Below are 19,270 nucleotides of genomic sequence, written 5' to 3' on the forward strand. Positions count from 1 at the left end.
TGAGATTTGGCATGAATTTCAGAAAAGGATTTAGGGTGGTAGTTATTGCTATTATGGCAGAAATGGGATTTTATCGTCCATCTATGCCATCATAACAAAATAGTTAAGAAAACTTTCTTTTTATTTGCCCCCTTGTCTGATAAATAAGACAACACATTTTTTCACAACCACCTCCAACATTCTACCACTAACGGAGCTAAAGAGAAGGATTTTATGGAAAAAATGCTGAAATTGATCAGGCAAAATCCAAAGAGGGCCTGTCTATATTAAGGTTGGGATCTGGATGGAATTTTGGTTTCCATACCATAAATTTTAATGCTGATAACCTCAGTTATGCTTAACTCTGCAAATACCTGCTTTTAACAGGTGTTTCAAGTCTTAACATCCATAAAAAAATCCTATCTAAGCACTCTTACAGTGTTTACTGGCACTTCAGTGTTTGCAGGCCAGAGTACTGTGACTTCTGCTCCATACTGACAGTAGTAGAGATCCAGACACAAAATATTTCTTCCCTCTGCCATTCCCTCCTTTTCCCTGTTGGGCTGGAGGATGATGCTTGCCGGTTTTTGTTGGGGATATTTTTTCCCCCCGAAAACAACACTGATGATGATGATGATGATGACGATGACAATAACGATGACGATGATGATGATGATGATGATGATGAACCTGTGTTTTCACAGCAGAGCTTGGCAGTTGCAAGTCATCCCAGGATGTACATTAGATGCCACAAAGTAATTGACAGTCTTAAACATGGTTGAGTCCATGAGGACTTCTTCCATCTGACCAAGGAGAGAGATCTCATTTTACATTTTTAAGGTACTGTGGAGATGCACATAGTTCCCTTAAAGAAGGGTTTAAAATTCACATTTCCCACCTCCCTAGAAAGTGTGACAATGATCAGGGGAGAGACTGGGGTGGGACATTTCTTCTCTTGGAGGTCTTCAGCTGGGAAGGGAAAGAAAATTTGATATGTCAGAGAGAAAAAGAGTGACTATGGTTATGATGCCTACTGGCTAGGACACACAATAGCCAGAGCCTTGACCTCCCTGCCCTGCTCAGGATTGCTTGTGCATTTCCCTTACCATCTGACTGCAAACTAGACAGCTATAAACTTTCCTTTTGGTCCAACTAATATCTAATCTTTTCCTAAAGCTGGCTTTCCCACAAGAGAGTTTAGGAATACCCCCAGATTTCTTGTTGTGTGGCCAGAGTACTGTAAGCAGCTGTGGCTCTATGGAGGGTAGGAAAGGGCAATAAGCAAGGCTCCCCTGCATTTCACACCTCTGGGCCAGTTGCACCTGCTAAGATATCACACACACAAATTACATGATGTGACAGTGGCCATGTGACTCACTGTGTGCTGCACATTTCCCGCTGCACTTAGATCTGAGTTGTGTCTGTCCCTGCCTCCTGCAAGGTCTGAACCTCCTCTGGCTCCTGGCTTCTGCTCAATGGGACCGAAAATTAGGTATCACACAGCCTCGCCCTGCAGTGACAACGTTTCTCTTTTGGCCTCAGAAAGTACAGTGTGTGAGTGAAGCCATTCAGCCCTCAGTCTTTCAGGTGATACTGCCAGTAATATTTGCAGTGATTTAGTTAGGGCAGGGATATTTTGTTGTGGGAAATCCCATCCACTGGCCCCTGAACTGAGCACACAGGTTTCACACTGCAAAGGCAAGAAGCAGTTCCTCAGCAGAAAGAGCCTTGGATGGCTATTGGGCACAGACAGATTTAGAAACAGGGAAGAGTCTTATAGACCCCATTACTGACCAAAAGAGCCACTGTTTCCTGAGCGTGGCATGGCATATATATAAAAACAAAGACAGTATAAAAAGTATAAAAATAGATGTGACGCAGTGCATGGACTTCTTAGCAAAAGGACTTTGGGTTTGGGAACTTCCCGTACAGACACATGCTGATCTTCTCCTTGTTCATATGGCAGGGGAAATGAAAGATGAGAAACACCAAGGGTGGGAATTAAGACTGTTTTCATTTCCTCTTTCTTGTTTGTTACTTGGTCTTTCTCTAGTAAAAGAAAAAAAACCCAAAAACAACCTGACAACAAAAACCCAGCTGCACCTGGGGTTTTACATAAATGTTCTCTTGCACTTCAGCTCGTTCATCTCCTGGCAACACTGAACTCCAGCAAAATATGGTGTACTCTCTCTTTAAGAGAGACTGCTCCCTGCCCAGCTGTTGACTTGCCTGAAGGTGAGACCTCTGCTTAAATTCATGGCTCCAGCTGTCAAAAGCAAAGAAAAGCAGCTTTTCCTTGGCGGCTCTCTGCTTTGGGTAGAATTTGACATCTTCCTCAGTCAGCAGAATTTAATCAGCATCAAGTGCCCACAGCCACTCAGCTCCACCACTGCTGGGGCTGGGGCTGGGGAACCAGACCTGTGAAGGAGAAGAGGGGGAGAGTCTTCAACGCAGCAGGCAAAGACACAGGCACAATCACACGTTTCTATGGGAAATCCAAAGCTTGTCACCATCTAGGGAGAGCTTCATTATCCCATTTGACTTAAGAACTGCTGTTATCATGCAGTAACCCGGCTCAGAGTCTGCCATGTCCTCCTGAGCAGCTGAGAGCAGTAAATGCAGTGAGTTATTGACAGCTAACAATTATACTGATCCAAAGGAGAGCTGGTGAAATGGGCTCAGGGATAGGGTTTCCCAGACCTGAGTTGACAAGTAAAGCCAAGGGAGCAACTTTTGATATTGTTCTGCCTTGTTTGCCTTCTCCTGGGGAAAAGTGCACCTTAAGTTATTGTAACATAGATGCCAACAAACTAAATGATCCAGCCTGTGTCAGAAAATTGTTAATTTTCTGAGTTTAATTTCCGAGTGCCTAACCTCTAAAGGCCAGCATGTGATCCATTCATGAACCTCAAATGATCAGCCCAGACCAGTGTGTGCACACATAGGTATGCTCAGACCTGCCCATGGACATACTACAGCAGGAGGCCATTTGCTTTTTCTTGGTACTGTCACCTGCTTCCTGCAACCAAGGCCCCAAATCCTGCAGAGGGAAACACACTGGGGAGAGATCAGAATAAGGTGAGGTGAGGTGAGGGAGTGGCAGTTCCCAGTCCAGGGAAGAGGAAACTCTTTACTGTGAGGGTCTTGAGACACTGGAATAGGTTACCCAGAGAAATTGTGGATGGGCCATCACTGGAAGTGGTCAAGACCAGGTAAAATGGAACTTTGAGCAACCTGGTCCAGTGGAAGATGTCCCTGCCCATGGCAGAAGGGCTGGGAAAAGACGATCTTTAACCCCTTCCAACCCAAAGCATCCTATGATGTTGGGGGACTTGCTTAGAGCAAGACAGCTGCTGTTACAGCAGAACTGTGCATAAGGTGCTTTGTCAAGGAGATCTTGCATTAGTGCTTACCTATTTAGAATAACCTATTCACAGTCAAAGTTATTTGTCTGTATATTTTCAACATTCAAACTCTAGGCATTCTTATACATGTAGTTAATTTTCTAGCACCTGCAGCTATTACCCATTTCCTGACAATATCATCATGCCCATTGAGGAGAGGAAGGACATGTTGGGCTGTTGGGAGGTTTTTTTAATGTTTACCCCTTCCACCTGTGTGATATTAGCCTGCATAATGGTCTGGAGTTAAAGCGAAGGAGGTGGCTGCTAGGAGCAAACAGGAAATGAGGCAATGCCCGAGGTGAGGCAGGCAAGGGCAGCAGAGAAACAAGCCTGGGGGGACATTAACTGGTGAATATCCACGTGCCTCCAAGCACAGGGGTGATTTAGCTCTCCCTAGACCCAACCTGTGTATCAGAGGGACACTGAAGACCAGAATGCTCTCAGCTAGGAAGGTAGAGGAGTGAGAAAGGAGGGGATGGGTTGGGGGGAGAGGCTGTGCATGCAGGTGGCAGTGCAGGTAAAGGCTTGCTGCTCAGGGAGGGGGGAGAGCTCGCAGGTGCATTGCAGGCTAGCAGCTTGACAGTGATCAATGGAGGGCTCCGGCTGTGAACTGTGTACTCTCGCAGCCTGTAGCCATGAATGTGGTGGGGTTTTTTTTCCCCTGTTCCTTTGTATTTGGGGAATGAACTCCATAAAACCTGCATTCATCGTTTCTGCTCAGCCACATGACAAACTTCTACTGAACTGTGTCCTGGAGGGGTGATGCAGCCACAATAACAAGATCCCTCCTGCTCCAGTCATTAAAAACACTGCATTTCTCATGTCACAGAGCAGGGGGAGGGGACCGAGAGCAGCCGAGGAAGCAAATCCCGCTGAGGATACTGTTTCTATATGAAAGAGACCATTAACCCGGTGTACTTACCTACAAAACTCATCAAATGCCCTACCAAAAGACATACTTTTAATCTTACCATAAATATCACTCATCTTTCTCAACATTTGCCTTCCAAAAAAGCTGTTACTGATAAGCAAACTTACAATCTTGCTCCCCTCTTTAAACCTCTTTAAAACTTTGCAGTGCTAAAGGCACAATGCTGATCTTTTGTAGTGTCTGGAACCTCTTCTTCTCAAATGATACTGCCTGTATAGAGCAGCTAACTGAACACATCTGTTGAATGTAATTTGAATGCTGCATGTTTGTTCTATACGTATTAATTCTATATTACTTAGAAATAATGGGTCTAATTTTTTTTTACAATGATATTATTTGTGAAGGTGGTTTTCTACTGCCAGCCAAGTTCAGTGAGTGGTCAAATACTGTTTGCATTTTTTTTCAGTAAAATTTGGTTATTGATTGTGTATGTAGATGTATATGTGTATGTTTAATTATTTTAATAGTTCTTCCCTGCTTCCTTTAACTAGAAGAGGTGATCTGCTCATTCACAAGCAGATCCTCAGTTATCATTCACTCTAATGCAGTTTCATGGAAGCAGATGAGCTGTGACAAGCTTTGTGTCTGTAGGATTACCTGCTGTACATCACTCTGCTTGTGGGAAATGGGCCAACTAATAATGCTGGATTACAGAATAGATGGAACTGACTGAAACGTATTTTCTTTTGGGATCAGAAATATTTTGCTAGAAGTCTTAGAACTTTCATCAAATTTAGTGACAGCAACTGGCACGGACTATTTTAAAAAGTACACATTCAGCAAATGTCTGCTGAGAATTTTTCTCTACCAACTCCATTTTATCTGTTTTCTAAAAGAGGTCCTATAGACTCTGACAGATTGCTGTGGCATGCAAAAATACTAGTGTTAGCTGAACCCCAGTAATTGTACAAACATGTTCTTTTAGCTGGGGCAAACACAGGATAAATGACATTAACACTTCTCTCGGGTATAGACTAAACATACTTCTCCTCTCAGGAGGAAGCCTGATTGCAGGTCCAGCAGGGCAGCCTGGCTAATGGGCAGTAACTATCTGAGCTTAGCCTCAAGATGTGCCCAGCTTGATGTGAAGCCCAGCTCCTTCCCAACAGTGACAAGGGGGGCCTTCCCTCATGCCTGACCTGGTGAGTAGAGAGGGAAAGTGTATGATAAGTGTTATTTAATTTGCATTACTGTGATACTTAAGAGCTCTGGTTTGGATTAAGGACTTTGTTGTGCTAGGCTCTGTTTAAACACACATGAAAACATGACACTGTCCTCGAGAGCTGCCTGCCTTGCACAAACACTCATGGAAGTCAGCTATGGTTTCCCCCGAGGTTGGGCTTTGTCTTCTGTAACACCTTGTGCTGTGCCAGGCATGTTGTCAGCTGTTGCAGGCCCTCCACATCTCACAGCCCACACCTCTGCCTGCTCCTGGCTGAATTGGTAACTCAGCAAGTGCCTGTGTTTGTGTAGTATGCAGTAGGGTACCCAGAAAGATACTTCAGGCCAAGTGGGACAGACCTCCTATTTTAAGGGTAGCTACAAAAAAGACCCAAGTACTGCAGTTCTGAGTGGGAACAGCTTGAACTGGCTCATCATGGAAAACAAGCACCTAGCACTAGGCAACTCAGGGGTCAGGAGAAGGCAGAGCTGAGCTGGCATGGGCAGTACTACAACACCTCCTGGGAGTGCTGCATGCTTGATGCATGCAGGATGACTAAAAGGCCGCGGGGCTTGTCATCCCATGGAAAGTATCTCTCCATCAACTCTGAGGCAATCTGTTGAAAAACAACAAAACTGCCTTTGGAGGCAGCAACTAAAGTAGGACCAGTGAGAAGCAGTTAGTTTACCCTGTAAGAAATATGTATTTGTTTTGCCTGTAGGCTGTTCATAGGACTTCTGGCTTTAGCAAATGTACCATAGAATGTTAAGGGTTGGAAGCAACCTTAAAGATCTCCTAGTCCCAACCCCTGCCTTCCATGGGTAGGGATACCTACCACTAGACCAGGTTGCTCAAGGCCTTAAAAATCCTACCATGTTCCCTAAAACTTCCTCAATAAAGGTGAGTTATAAGCAATATCTGTCTTTCAAAGCAGCAATCCTTCCTTTATGAAGGAATGGTGGTGTGATTCCTGAGAAGGAACTGGATAAAAACCTGTTTGGGTAATACCCAAGAGTGTTCAGTGGCCTATAGTGACAGACTCATAGTGGTGTGTGTCCAAATGGTATTTGGATTTACCATTTTCTAAAAGTAGGCAAAGACTTCTCTTTGCAGCAATCTTCTAATTTGCCCTCTTTCTCTCAACATTAAAGGTCTGACTACATTACTCCTCATAAACCTAGGCTCATAGAATGTGCTGAGTTGAAAGGGACTCACTAGAACCATCTAAGTTCAGCTCCTGATCATGTGCACATCACCCCAAGAATCACATCATATGCCTGAGGGCATTATCCAAATGCCTCTTGAACTTTGGCTGGTGCTGTGACCACTTCCCTGGGGACCCTGTTCCAGTGCCCAAACAGCCTCTGGGTGAAGAACCTTCTTCCTGGAATCAGTCTCCGGCCATTCCCTCAGGTTTTGTCATTGGTCACCAGAGTGAAGAGATTGGTGCCTGCCCCTCTGATTCTCCTGATGAGGAGGCTGCAGTCAGCTATGAGGTCTTCCCTCAGTCTCCTCCTGGATGAAGACCAAGTGATCCCACCCACTATTTTCTGGTTTCCCCTCTAGACTCTTACCCATCCTTGGTGCCCTCCTTAGGATCCTCTCTAACACTTTATATCTTTCTCATACTGTGGCTCTGAGAACTGCCCCCAGCCCTGAACGTGAGGCCGCCCCAGCTCAGAGCAGAGGGGACAGTCCCCTCCCTTGCCTGGCTGTGATGCTGTGCCTGATGCACCCCAGGACAGGGCTGGCCCTCCTGGCTGCCAGGGCACTGCTGACTCATGTTCAGCTTGCCACAGACCAGGACCACCAGGTTCCTTTCCACAGCATTGCTCTCAAGTGTCTCGTTCCCCCATCTGTATGTACACCCGGTTTTTCCTGTCCCAGGTGCAGAATCTGGCACCTATCTTTGTTGAACTTAATTAGAAATGTTATTTAGAAAAGCTGTATTGCTTTTTATAGATAGCCAGTCACTTTGGTTGTGTTCAAGATCTACAGAGTGCCCATCTAGACAAAGTTCATCAATGTGGCTACAGCATCATTTACATGTAAGTTGTATGTGATGTGCTGCTTGCAACTACTCTGTCTTGTAGGGTAAACAAGTTATGTGGGCAGACTGATTCCAGGAAAGCATTTACATATCAAAAGATGTCAGAATTCTCAAAACTGGTATAAGCTTAATAAACAAGTGTCCTCAGGTGTTATTCAGGATGGCTTGGTTTTGTTCAGAAGGAAGGATGCAATGCAGTCAAGGTGTTGTGGTGTGACTGATAAACCAGTTCTGGTCAAGTTGGGGCACAGAGCCTACACCACCTCACAGAAGTGAAGCAACTTGCCTTTTCTTTAATGTATTGCACTCTGGCTCACTCCTGTGATCAGTCACTCCCCAATAAAAATACACATTTTTACTCTTGTAGACAAAACGTATAAACATTTGACCCCTGGAAATATGATATACAGCTAGAGACAGCCCTTGAAAACCCTGGAGTATGTATGTGCATTATAAATTTCCCCTGTCTCACAGGACCAGCATGGTAGACAAAAAGATAATCAGTTGTCTCTCTTGGTCTCCCTCTCCACCCCGCTCCCTCTCACCCTCGCACTCCCCCTTCCCCTTTACTGCAGGATGTGCCAGCACTTGTCTTGGCAAAAGCCAGTCTCGGACCTTAAAACTGAAGCAAGTTCAGTTTGTGTGTTTGTGACTAGCTCAGCCTTTACCAGGCCCCTTGTCCTCCCGCCCCAGCCTGCCCCACAAGCAGGGTATGTGGTGGTGGGTGTGCTCGTGGGAGATGCGAGAGACTTCTCTGAGCTCAGGGCAGGTAACATCAGCTGATGGCTGTGTGATTGCCACCCAGCACCCTCCACTACACTGCACACAGGTACTGGTTGGTTGTTCTCCCTGTCCTTTTTCATTGCTAGAAAGATTGTCTGCAAATCTTACCACCATCCTCACTTTTGGCAGCGGCGATTTTGTGACAGAAAACTCTATTTGGAGTTGCAAAGCAGCTCATTTTCCAAAGAAGCTACCAACCAATAGTTGAGTGTTTCTCCTTCAGCCAGACACAGTCTGGTCTGAATTTCAACCAGGAACCAAGATATGACAGCTTCCCATTCTCACTAATACCTCACAGTGTCCTGTCCTGATCATTAAAGATTAAATTGCCCTGTGAGTAAACATGCATGCTGTTCTTAATGCACATGAATCTGCAGTCCATGCCAGGACTTGGTGGAACCTTATGCATCATAATATATTAATAATTTGTGAAGCTCCATCCTAAGCTTGCTCTCTCTATTTCTTCCTTGTTACATTTAATGGCAATTTTTCATATAAGCTTGTTCCTCTGGTCATTATTTCATATACCACTGAGGAGGCACATGTTACTGGTGTTTTGCAATACATAGCTGTAGCCTTTAATCTATGCACAGAAGAGGCTAGAAAAAAACAAAAACAGTCTCAAGTTTGTGTGGCAGCTTGTCTTCAGTCTGGTCAGTTCCATGGGAGAAGTCTCAGGGCTTTGAGTACAGCAAACACTGAGAACAAACCCTAAGCATTCTGCAAAAACCGCAGAGTGTACAGTTAATACACCCAGATGTGCTGTCAGCTCCACAGCACTGCACTGGAGTGGATGGAGTGTGTAAATCTTGGAAAGGTTAAAGCTGAGAGACCAGTGATATGCATAAAGACTCATGTTCCTTCCAGGAGAAGGAGGAGGGGGGTGAGGTGTTATCATTCTCCATTAATCACTTACATCTCCAACCTGCCTAAATCCTCTGAAAAGAACCAGCAAAGAAAACACCAGCTGCTGTAGCTCCTACTTTTTCCTCTGTAACCACCGGTCTCCCTCCCTCCTCCCTGCCTTCCCCAGACTGTTTATTTTTACTGCTCGTGAATCAGCCAGGAACTTGCTCCCTGCAACAGGATCAGCTGAGAACAAGCTGGAGATTGAATGTTCCCTGAAATCCTGGGTTTGTTTTGTAGCTTAGGACTAGGAGCAAAACAGTGGAGAAAAGGAGAGAAAGTGATACCTGTCTTCTTCCTCAGCCAGAGACTTTCATTCTGCAGAGAGCAGGACTTTCCCAACTTGCTCTTCGAATGCCCTGCAGCTTTCACTAGAGATTCTGAGCATGCTAAGCTTATAAAAGTCACTTAAGCTGTGGGTGCATTGGGTAGGGAGCCATTGTTTTGTACAGATGTGCCTACAGCAGCCTGAGCTGCTGCACCAGAACACCACACCACAAGCAGCACGACACTCTCCCTTTGGACATGGCTGTGCTGGGATGTGAGAACTGCCCTGTCTTGAATAGCAAAAAGATTCACCTTCCAAGCTGGACTGCACCATGGCTACTCCAGCTCTGACATTAGTGCCACCAGAGGCAGGGCAGGATGTTAGTGAGGTCACTGCCCTGCTTAGTGAAAGCCACCCTGGGTGACAGCCAGCACATGACTGTGATAGAGAAGAATGGCAAGACAGAATGGTGAAGAACGGTGACAGAGAAGTGACTGATAGGAGGGAAAGAGCTGAGACAGAGGGAAACAAGAGAGGAAAATTTTTTTGTGTGTGAAAGGAGAAAAAGAAAAGGTAAAATCATTCTTGGAAGAATGAGTGTCTTCCTCAGCCAGGATGGGTTGTCTCTCTGGTGCCTCTCTGAGCCCACACTAACTACAGCACCCATGAGTGCAAGACCTGTGCATTCTCCTGCCACACTGCAGTCCTGGTCCCTAGGAGGATCACACTACTGATCCACAAGCAGTAGAATTTGGGGAATCAGTTTGGAGTCCTGTCCTCCACAGAGCAAAAAAAGGAATGAAAACCTTATTGACAGAGCCCCCCAAATATTAGCTTTCTCCAGACTCTTGCGTTCAAACAGTCCAAAGACCACCCTGACATTTTCCATCCGACACATCGTGTAATCCAATTTAAATCCAGCATTTCAATTTGTACGCCTCCGGAAGGCACGAAGGCATTCCCTCGTCACCGAGCGGAATGGGAAAGCACTCGGCTTTTGCAGAGGGGTGCATCCCCCCTGCAGCACTGCCACAGCATGCACCCCAGGCTGGGCTGTCACTGGGGCTCTGGCCTGCTGCAGAACTGCTAATCTCACACCACAGAGGCTGCTTGCTGCCAAGGCTTCTCTGCCAAAAGATAACTTTATAATGCTGATAATCAGGTGCCCTGTGATGATGAAATGCCTGTTGCTTGCCCCTGTATGAGGAGTTTCTTGCTGACATACTTCTTATTACAGCAAGCCACATTAATTACAGGAAAAGCAGTCTTTTACTGAAAAGAAGCAACAAAATCTTATCTTAGCCTAGAAGTGGAGAAAGTGCAATTAATTAATTTGTTTCTGAGTCTAACCTCTAGACATAATAGACTTTATAGCACAGCTATATATTGTAATTACAGGATGGAGCATGTCTATACTGTAGCTTGTATTTGAGTGTGTAATGAGGAGTGAAAGATTGATGTTCAGTGTGGTCAGATGACTAATACACTGTTAAGAGCTGAACTGGTTGAGCAAGAGTAACAGGCACCGGAGATAGCATTAGATGTCTTGGTGAATAATGATGTAGTTTCCTATGTTAATTATCTTTCTTTAACCTGATAATTAACTTGTCCTAAGAGCACTGAGTGCAACACAACATTGAAGACGCTGCTATTCCATGGGTAGCTGGTGTCATGCCACTGCTCATCCCTGTGGTCTTTATTCTCCCTCAAGAACACTAGGGGATTTTCCCAGACTGCACACAGTAGGCATGGATATATAAACACATGTGACAGATGACAGATGCCTTCTGAGAAATTGCGTTAATGATACTCTTCAGTCTAGTCTGGGAAAACAACGAAAGGAAAGACCAGGGTGAGAGAACACCATACCTTGATTGCAAAATAATGTTAGGTAAACCTTTAGCATAGACAAAGTCACTTTCATCCTAGGATTTGTGGGGGCTTTTTTTTTTTTGTCAAACATATCTCTTTTGTACTGTTCATCATAAAGACCTAGAATACTCATCCTCCAATGGAGTTCAGTGGGATTTCAGCTCTCCTGTTGTGTTCAAATGATGATAAAACAATGTTGGGTCATTAAAAGGTTTAAGCATGATAGATGCCCTACATTTACTGTGTCTCACTGGCTGACTTCTCTGTAAAACTTCTCTCTGTGCTTGGCAGTTTAAGTCCTGAAGATTTAACTGCTTTTTTACTGGCTTTATAACCCAATCATAACTTCTCTGAAAAAAAAACCCCACACAAAAGCCAACAGGTGGGATTGAGGTTTCGCTACAAAAACAAACAGGCAAACAAAAATTTTAACAAAATAAATTCTTTGATAAGGAGGTTTCTGCCACAGTGTTCTGTAAACTTAGCACAATACTTGCACACTGTATGTCCAAGCAATGCCACTCCTGAACTTTGAAAGCTGTAGGGGTCAATTGTTGCAGAATTTTTTAAGGCTACAGGCAATAACAAAGGAACTGCATTTGTAATATCTGCATTGCTTCTGATAATTTCCTTGTCGGGACTGCATTTAAGGCTCTGAGAGCTTGATTGGCAATGTCCAGGTTACCTGCTCCTGCAAGCAGGGGTGACTCACCTGTGATTTCTATAGCCTGAGCACTAACAAAGAGCCTGTGACTTCCAGTCTGCCTGGGGCTCCTGTCTGCTGCCCTGTGTGCCTTTGAAGACAACACGTATTCAGAAACAGAGGGGGAGGCAGAAATAAAGGGACAGGGAGAGCAACAAACCCAGATTAAGGTTTGGGCACCTGCACTACCTGTTTCTGAGTGGCTCCACTCACAGTTACAATGCTTAGATTCTTCTGCTTTACAGAGGTACCCTCTGCAACCCTTAATCTCAGAAGAAGCTTTTGATAAACAAAGCCAGTAAGTGAGGTCAGATTTGGATATGGAGAGACATCACCAGAACTTGTCAGGGTAGCAAGGGATGTTGCCTGAGTGTGTAGGCAGTAGGAGGCAAGTAGGAGAGTAAAAACACTCCATGAGCTGATAAGAGTGGATTAAGGATTCGGCACTGAGCAAACCACTAGAGAAGAAGGACATGTTTCAGAAAGACAGAATGAGAAATCACGGCCAGTGCTGCTCCTGCCCTAATGAACTGACCACTGCTGGAAATGGTTATCTCAGGATGGTGTTGAAAACCATCTACTGTGATGGACGAGATGTTTTGGGTGTTGTAAGAAGGCACGAGTGATGCTTGCTGACACTGAAGCTCCAGAAGCTCTGCACATGATTCTCATTTTCTCTCTCGCAGGAGGCAGAAGAAAAGACACAAGCTAGTAATATCCAGCCTGCTGTTTCAGACTCACTCTCGTGGAGTCCAGGCTGTTTATATGGCAGAGATCCCTTCAAGCCCTTGTCCCTCAGCCCGGAGCGTCTCTGCCTGCTCTCCGGTGCTGCCATCCACCGGGGGGTGGCTGTGTGAGGCGGGGGCGGCTGGAGCAGAGGGGGAAGGCAGGCGGACAGCTCATGGAGAAAACAGCTTTGCAATGCCTAGATCCTGCCGTTTTTCTTTCCCCCTATTGTTAAGTGGCACTGAGCACCAGCAAAACAGGAAGCTGCTTCCTCCAGCCGCTGACCCAGCCAACCCAGGGCAGCTGCTGGCTGTGCAGAGTGGCCTCCCCACACCACCCTGTTCCTAGAAAGTGTCGGCACATTTGGAAGAGTGTTTAAGGAAGAGCAAAATGGACCACTAAATCTTGAACAAGTAGGTATGCTTGGCAACTCTTACAAGAAGGGAATCATACTGGAAATATCTGGTTAAAACAGTTAAAAAAAACCTCTCTGTTTTTCCAAAACTGGGGCTTATGGAGGTGAGAGCAATGATGTCTAAGCCAGTCTCTGTCACCTCACTGATCTGGTAACTAACTTGATTGTCTTTTTTTTGTGATGTGCAGGTCTTGTATCGGACATCATTGCTTGAGTTATGAAGAAACTATTGTTTTACAGGCACTGCAGCTTTTGTTGTGATCCCTAAGCCTCAGAAGTCCAGCAAGGTCTCGCTTTGCTGGGCATCCTCAACAGAGACAGGAAATAGTGCTGGTGAGGTGGTAGGTGACCCTTTTCTTCCTGAGACAGCAACACCCCATGGTATCAAGAGAATACATGCTGCTGGGGTTTCTGTCCTACTGATGAGACTGCAAATGGAGGAGAGCAATGACATTGTGGCTCCCTTTCTAATTACAAGGTGATCTCTGATACCAAGAACAAGGTTATCCTCCCTGGTGACATTCTGCTGATCTAAAATTCCCATTGATTTGTTTTGGTTTAGTTTTTGGTTTTGGTTTTTTCTATGTTGTGATATTCTTCATTTGGTCCTTTAAAAACTCATATAGTTAAAGAAAATTCCTGTAACTTCACTGGGAATGTGAGGTGGAAATTTTTCACAAGTGCATTTCTGTCTTTCTGAAAGTGGGACACATTGATGTGAAAGAAATGATGCTCAGCCTAATCTCTGTCGCCTCATTACTCTTGAGCTCCAACTTAATTACCTCCCTGATGCTTTGCACAGCTCTTAACCAGCCATTTTGTGTCTACTTAAAAAGCTGCCATACTAAATGAAGTGATGACTAGATATGATCTTGCCACTGGAGAGAGGAGGTGTGAGGTTTGGTATAAGTTTGAAATACCATTTCTAGAGCACCCAGAAGGTGCTTCATATTGTTCAGGCTTAGTCCTGCATTCTAGAGTTCACAGATGACTTACACAGACCCACAGAAACCATGCTGAGCTTATGTCACAAACCCACGGTGCCACACTCACGGCCACAGTCTCTGGCTGATGTCTGTGTGTGCAGTGCAGTGCCAGTTCCCAGCAGTGGTGGCAGCAGCCACAGGCCAGGACTGAGAGCGGGAGGGGACAGGCAGGACAGCTCAGCTGTGTCACCTCGCAGGTGCACTCCTTCAGAACAGGCTGTTCTTGCACTCTGCTCTGCTCTACTCACAGCTGAAAGTCAGCAGGACCAATCAAAACACAGAGTGGGTGTTCAAGTTGCATCTCTCTCCTTTTTTATCTGACCATTTTCCTCCAGTGTTTTGCATTGGATTTAGAGGAATGTGAGATTGTCTTTTGTTGTTCTGTCCTTCAAACTAAACACACATGATGACATGTTGCTTCTTGTCCCTTGGCCCTTCCTCACACTTTGGGAGTTAAATGAATTGGCTCTTTAGTTTCCTTGTTCCCAGAAGTATGTCAAGCACTACAGCATTATTCATGGGCTCAGTACATACATGCCACTGCAGGCTCCTAGAGAGCAGAGATGACAGCATCACTTGTACACATGAACAGCTCTGCATCTGGGCTTTTCTTCCAGCCTTTCCCCCCCATTTTTTGTGAGATGGGGGCTTGTCACAAAACCACTTCAAGCATGTGTGAGATACTTAATAATATGGTAAATATACATCCCTTATCTTCCTTGACAGGGAAGCTTTCTAAAATTTGGATGGTACTTCAAAACTATGTAGGTCTCTTCCAACAAAAAATCTTTTTGTGTCTCACTCAGATAGGCTTTGATTTGCACAATAGTAATGTGGTGCATTAGAGTTTTAAGAAATGTGTCCATATCTATTTCCTGGTCTCCCTCACAAAATATAAATCCCTGTTAACATTGCTATTACACAATGAAAGTCAGTGTCTGTTGAACTCAAGGTTACACTTAACCCATCTTCAAACTCATTATGTGTAAATATGACATGATAATAAATAGAATAGGAGGGATTCACTAAAATGAACAGAAATGCTTAGGGAAGAGCTTAGGGTAAATGAATCAGCTCCTAACACAAAAGGAACCTGAGGAGATCTTCTCTTTAGAAGCTGGCTTTTTCACCAGGAGAAGCTTCTCACACAGCAGCTTTCTGGTGGTCTCAAAAAGATCTTTCTAAAATGCCTTGTTTAGTTCTCTGTTGGAATCTATAAGGTATTCAGAATCTTTTTCTTTCTCAGGGTTACCAGCTGATGAAGCAAATAACACTGCTTTGTGCCTCTGATCCACACGTTTCTTGATCAACAGGTCTCTGATCACTGTCCCCTTGCATGTCCTTTATTTCTTTTCACAAGGGCCACTTATGAAGTAGGTTAGGACCCAATCTCAGGACTGACATTCACATGTACAAATGTAACCAACTGATTGCTTTGTTGGAAATCCACCTAATACCAGAATAAAAGAATAAGTGTTCCTTCCTCTTGTTAAAATTTTTTTGCTCTACTCCCCTGTCACAGGGCTTAGAGATGTTATGGTAGCTATTCCAGGGTTAACAGTCTTTCTGCCCAAGCAGCCTCTGTTAAACGTTGGCTCTAGAAGGCTTTTCCTTTGCCTATTAATCTCAGATCTGGTGAGGCCAGTAAGGTAGTGAGGCGAGTATCTCTGTTTTTACACTGCTAATGACAGACTTGTAAAGGGGGGGAGGCTGTTACTGGGCTCTTGCTCTAACACTGACTCTTTTTCCTGTACATAGCTATACTTTGACGTGGTATTCTTGAACTTACAGATCAAAGAGAATTACCAGAATGATCCACTTGTGAATTGTGGGCCATTATCTGTTATTAACTCATCTTGAGCTCTGTGGTGAGCAAACTGTAATTTACAGTATGTTATTACATTTCTGCTCACTGTGGTGTGCAGCAGCTGAATATGTGTGTGTGCTAGTCCATAACAAGTAGTAATCTTTGCTGGCTAATTCAAACAGATCTTTGCCAACCTCTACTAAGGTTGATCAAGAATTTAATTTACTTCTAATAGTTTTGTTTTTCTGCTTCCTGCCCCTCCCACCCATTTAGGAGAGATTTCACCTTCTCCTTTTCTCTTCAGTACATGCTTGCTTCCAGGAAAACTTGGAAGTGCAGCAACAACCTCCTCCAGCTCTCTGCCAGATTTCCTTCAGGATTTAATGATTCAGGTGGCTTCATTTGCTAAATTTTTGCCAAAAAAAAAAAAAAAGTAAAAAAAAAAAAAGTAGTTCTCCACTGACACCATATAATAAAGTTGAGCAAACAGGAGGGCTGGTAGGAGACTTATTTTTATTGCCTGGCCCTGGTCACATGACAGATCAGGTTACAAAATACTAATACCCCTGCCAACTCTCAGGATCCACCAATTCCTCTTGCTACTGTTTTAATCCAACCTGCCTTTTCTTATTTTTTATTTCTTTTTTTTTTCGTTTTTTTTTCTATTTTTCCCTTTTTTCTTTTTCTTTTCTTCTCTTTTTTTTTTTTTTTTTTTTTTTTGTGAGGGGCAAGACATCAGACTGGGGCAGGAGATAGAGTGAAAAGCGAGTATATCATGATTGGGAGTATCCCTTTAGCTCCTTCAGTGTTTGTTCAGCACTTTTTCGCCAGCTGAATAGCTTATTCCCTCAGAGTGTTGGCAGCCTTTGGCAAAAGTAAAGCAATGTCAGCATTCCCCTGTTCCATCTATTTTTTGGAAAGCAATCGTTAAAAATGTTCCATTTTCACCTTGTTTGCAAGTTGTGATTAAGGCTTCTCCCCCAATTAAATTGTGACATTATGGCTTGAAAAACAGCTTCAAGATCGGGAAGATAAGATAGCACACATGCACACATGCAAAAAAAAAAAATCCTCCTTTCTTGTGGAAAGAAATTCAGCAGTTCAGTGGAGCCACTTCTTTTATTAGCAGTGAGACAAATATATTTTCCAAAAAATTGCTGATAAAACAACAGATTTGGAAAACATAAACTTCACGTAACACTCTGGAGTTCTTCACAGCAGTTTCCTCTTTGTCCCTTCTTCCAGCATACAGCAGAACCAGGGCTTTAGCGTGGGACTCCTGCAAGGAATGTGCCTGGAGAGGTGGATGCCCCGTACCTCTGCACAGTCTCTGATGGCGCAGCTACACCGAGATGGGCACCACGATGGCCTCAGTGTCCTGGGATGGAGGTGCAGCTCAGCAACAGGGGCAGTGCCTCACAGCGCGGGGGGATTCAGGGAAAAACCTCTGAGCTGACGGTTTTGGTTGTGTCAAAGGTTAAAGAGAATAACTAGATATAATGTTTCTCCACCTTTATAATGAAGAGCTGTGGCCCAGAGCAGTTAGTGGCAACACAAGACTTCTCTAGTGAAGTCAACAATCAGAATTCAGGTGACAGTGGTAGTCCCTGTGATTCAGCTACGAGACCACCCATCTTCTCTTCTGGCAAGCATTAGTGGAAACGTACTTCTGCCTTCCAGTGCCTGTGACCATGGTAGTTTCCAAGGGGGAGTGTGTTGCAATTGTTCTAGTTTTTCCATTTCTGCTCTTCTTTCACAAGTTGCCTATAAAAACCTGCAACATTTTTACATTAACCATGTTCTGGACTCTTGAAAACACAACCCTGCTATGATTTCTGACAAAACAACCTCTTGTAGTCAGGAGTGTGTTATGACTTCTCCAGTGACCAGGCAGGGTTGGAGGAAGTGCATGTCAGCAGTGACTCCATGCATCCACCCATCTTTGCTTGGTGTGCCCACTGACTGCAGGCTGGCAGGGGCAGGGACCATCACCCCTACACTTCTACAGGGCTTTGGCCTTCAGAACTTCCAACCACAGCACTGATGGGGTGCCCTTAGAATGCTTGTTTTCAGGAGGCTTCAATAACACATATTCCTCCTTTTTCATGTGATTTTTTAATGCCACGAGAAACAATGGAATTTATTTTACCGAAGTCTTTCCTGCTTAACTGCAAATAATACAAATATGAAAGCATCAGCAGGATGATACCATCCACGATGTGGGAAAAGTAGTGCTGGATCTCTACACTTCCCTTGACTCTGACATAGTGGAGTTACCTTAATAACCTGGTAGATTTTCATAAACCATGGCCGTGTTGCAATGAGCTGCTTGTTGGGCATTTGTTTCGTCGCTCTTTAGGCAGCTCCATTTCTGTGTGTGCAATCACAGCACCCTCTACTGCCTCCCGCTGAACCTGCACAGGACCGCGAGTAGCGGCCTCTAGAAAGGACTTTTGGAGTGACTAGGCTTCCTCGTTATCACGTGTGGTTTAAATTACGAAACAACACCCCCAGCATGAGAATAATAATCCAACTAGGTTCTGTCTAGAACGCAGACCAGAGCCCATATATGAACTGTATATATTCCCCCAGGGATTCAAGCACCTATCAGCCTGAAAGCAGTTTTTCCTTTTAATCTGTGAAGCATTATCTTCCACTTTTGTTAGGTCCATAAAGGAAAAATAGACCTATTTTCTTAGTGATAAACACGAAAAGCCACTAGATCACATGCTACTCCTGTGTGCTCCTGCACCGACTGCCACGGGCCTGACAGGAAACTCCCCTTAGAGACTCCAGCCCTCAGGACCCTCAGGTATCCGGGGTGTGAAGCGCTCTCTCGGCCCTGCCAGCCGCAGGTTTCCCCTCTGCTGGTTTTGCACAAACCCCGGAGTCTGGTTCGTTTAGTCTCAAATCCCGCCCTTCACCGCCAGCCGAGCTCAGCGGGGCCCTTTGCACCAGTCCCGCCTCACGGGGAGCGACGGGCCGGTCCCAGGTGAAGCGTGCGAGCGACTCCCGGGACCCGGGCACGGACACCGCGGCTCGTGGGCTCGGCAACGCGGTCCCCAGGGCCCGGCAGCGGGCGGAGGAACCGCGCTGGCCCCAGCCGGGCAGGGGCGGGGCCACAGGAATAGCAATGGGCCGGGCCGTGCCGTGCAGAGGCGGGGCCGCAGGAATAGCAATGGGCCCGGCCGGGCAGGGGGGCGGGGCCGGGGGAATAGCAATGGGCCGGGCCGGGCCGGGCAGGGGGGCGGGGCCGCAGGAATTGCAATGGACCCGGC

Source organism: Ammospiza nelsoni, chromosome 6 (genome assembly GCF_027579445.1).
Source record: "Ammospiza nelsoni isolate bAmmNel1 chromosome 6, bAmmNel1.pri, whole genome shotgun sequence".
NCBI classification, from domain to species: Eukaryota; Metazoa; Chordata; class Aves; order Passeriformes; family Passerellidae; genus Ammospiza; species Ammospiza nelsoni.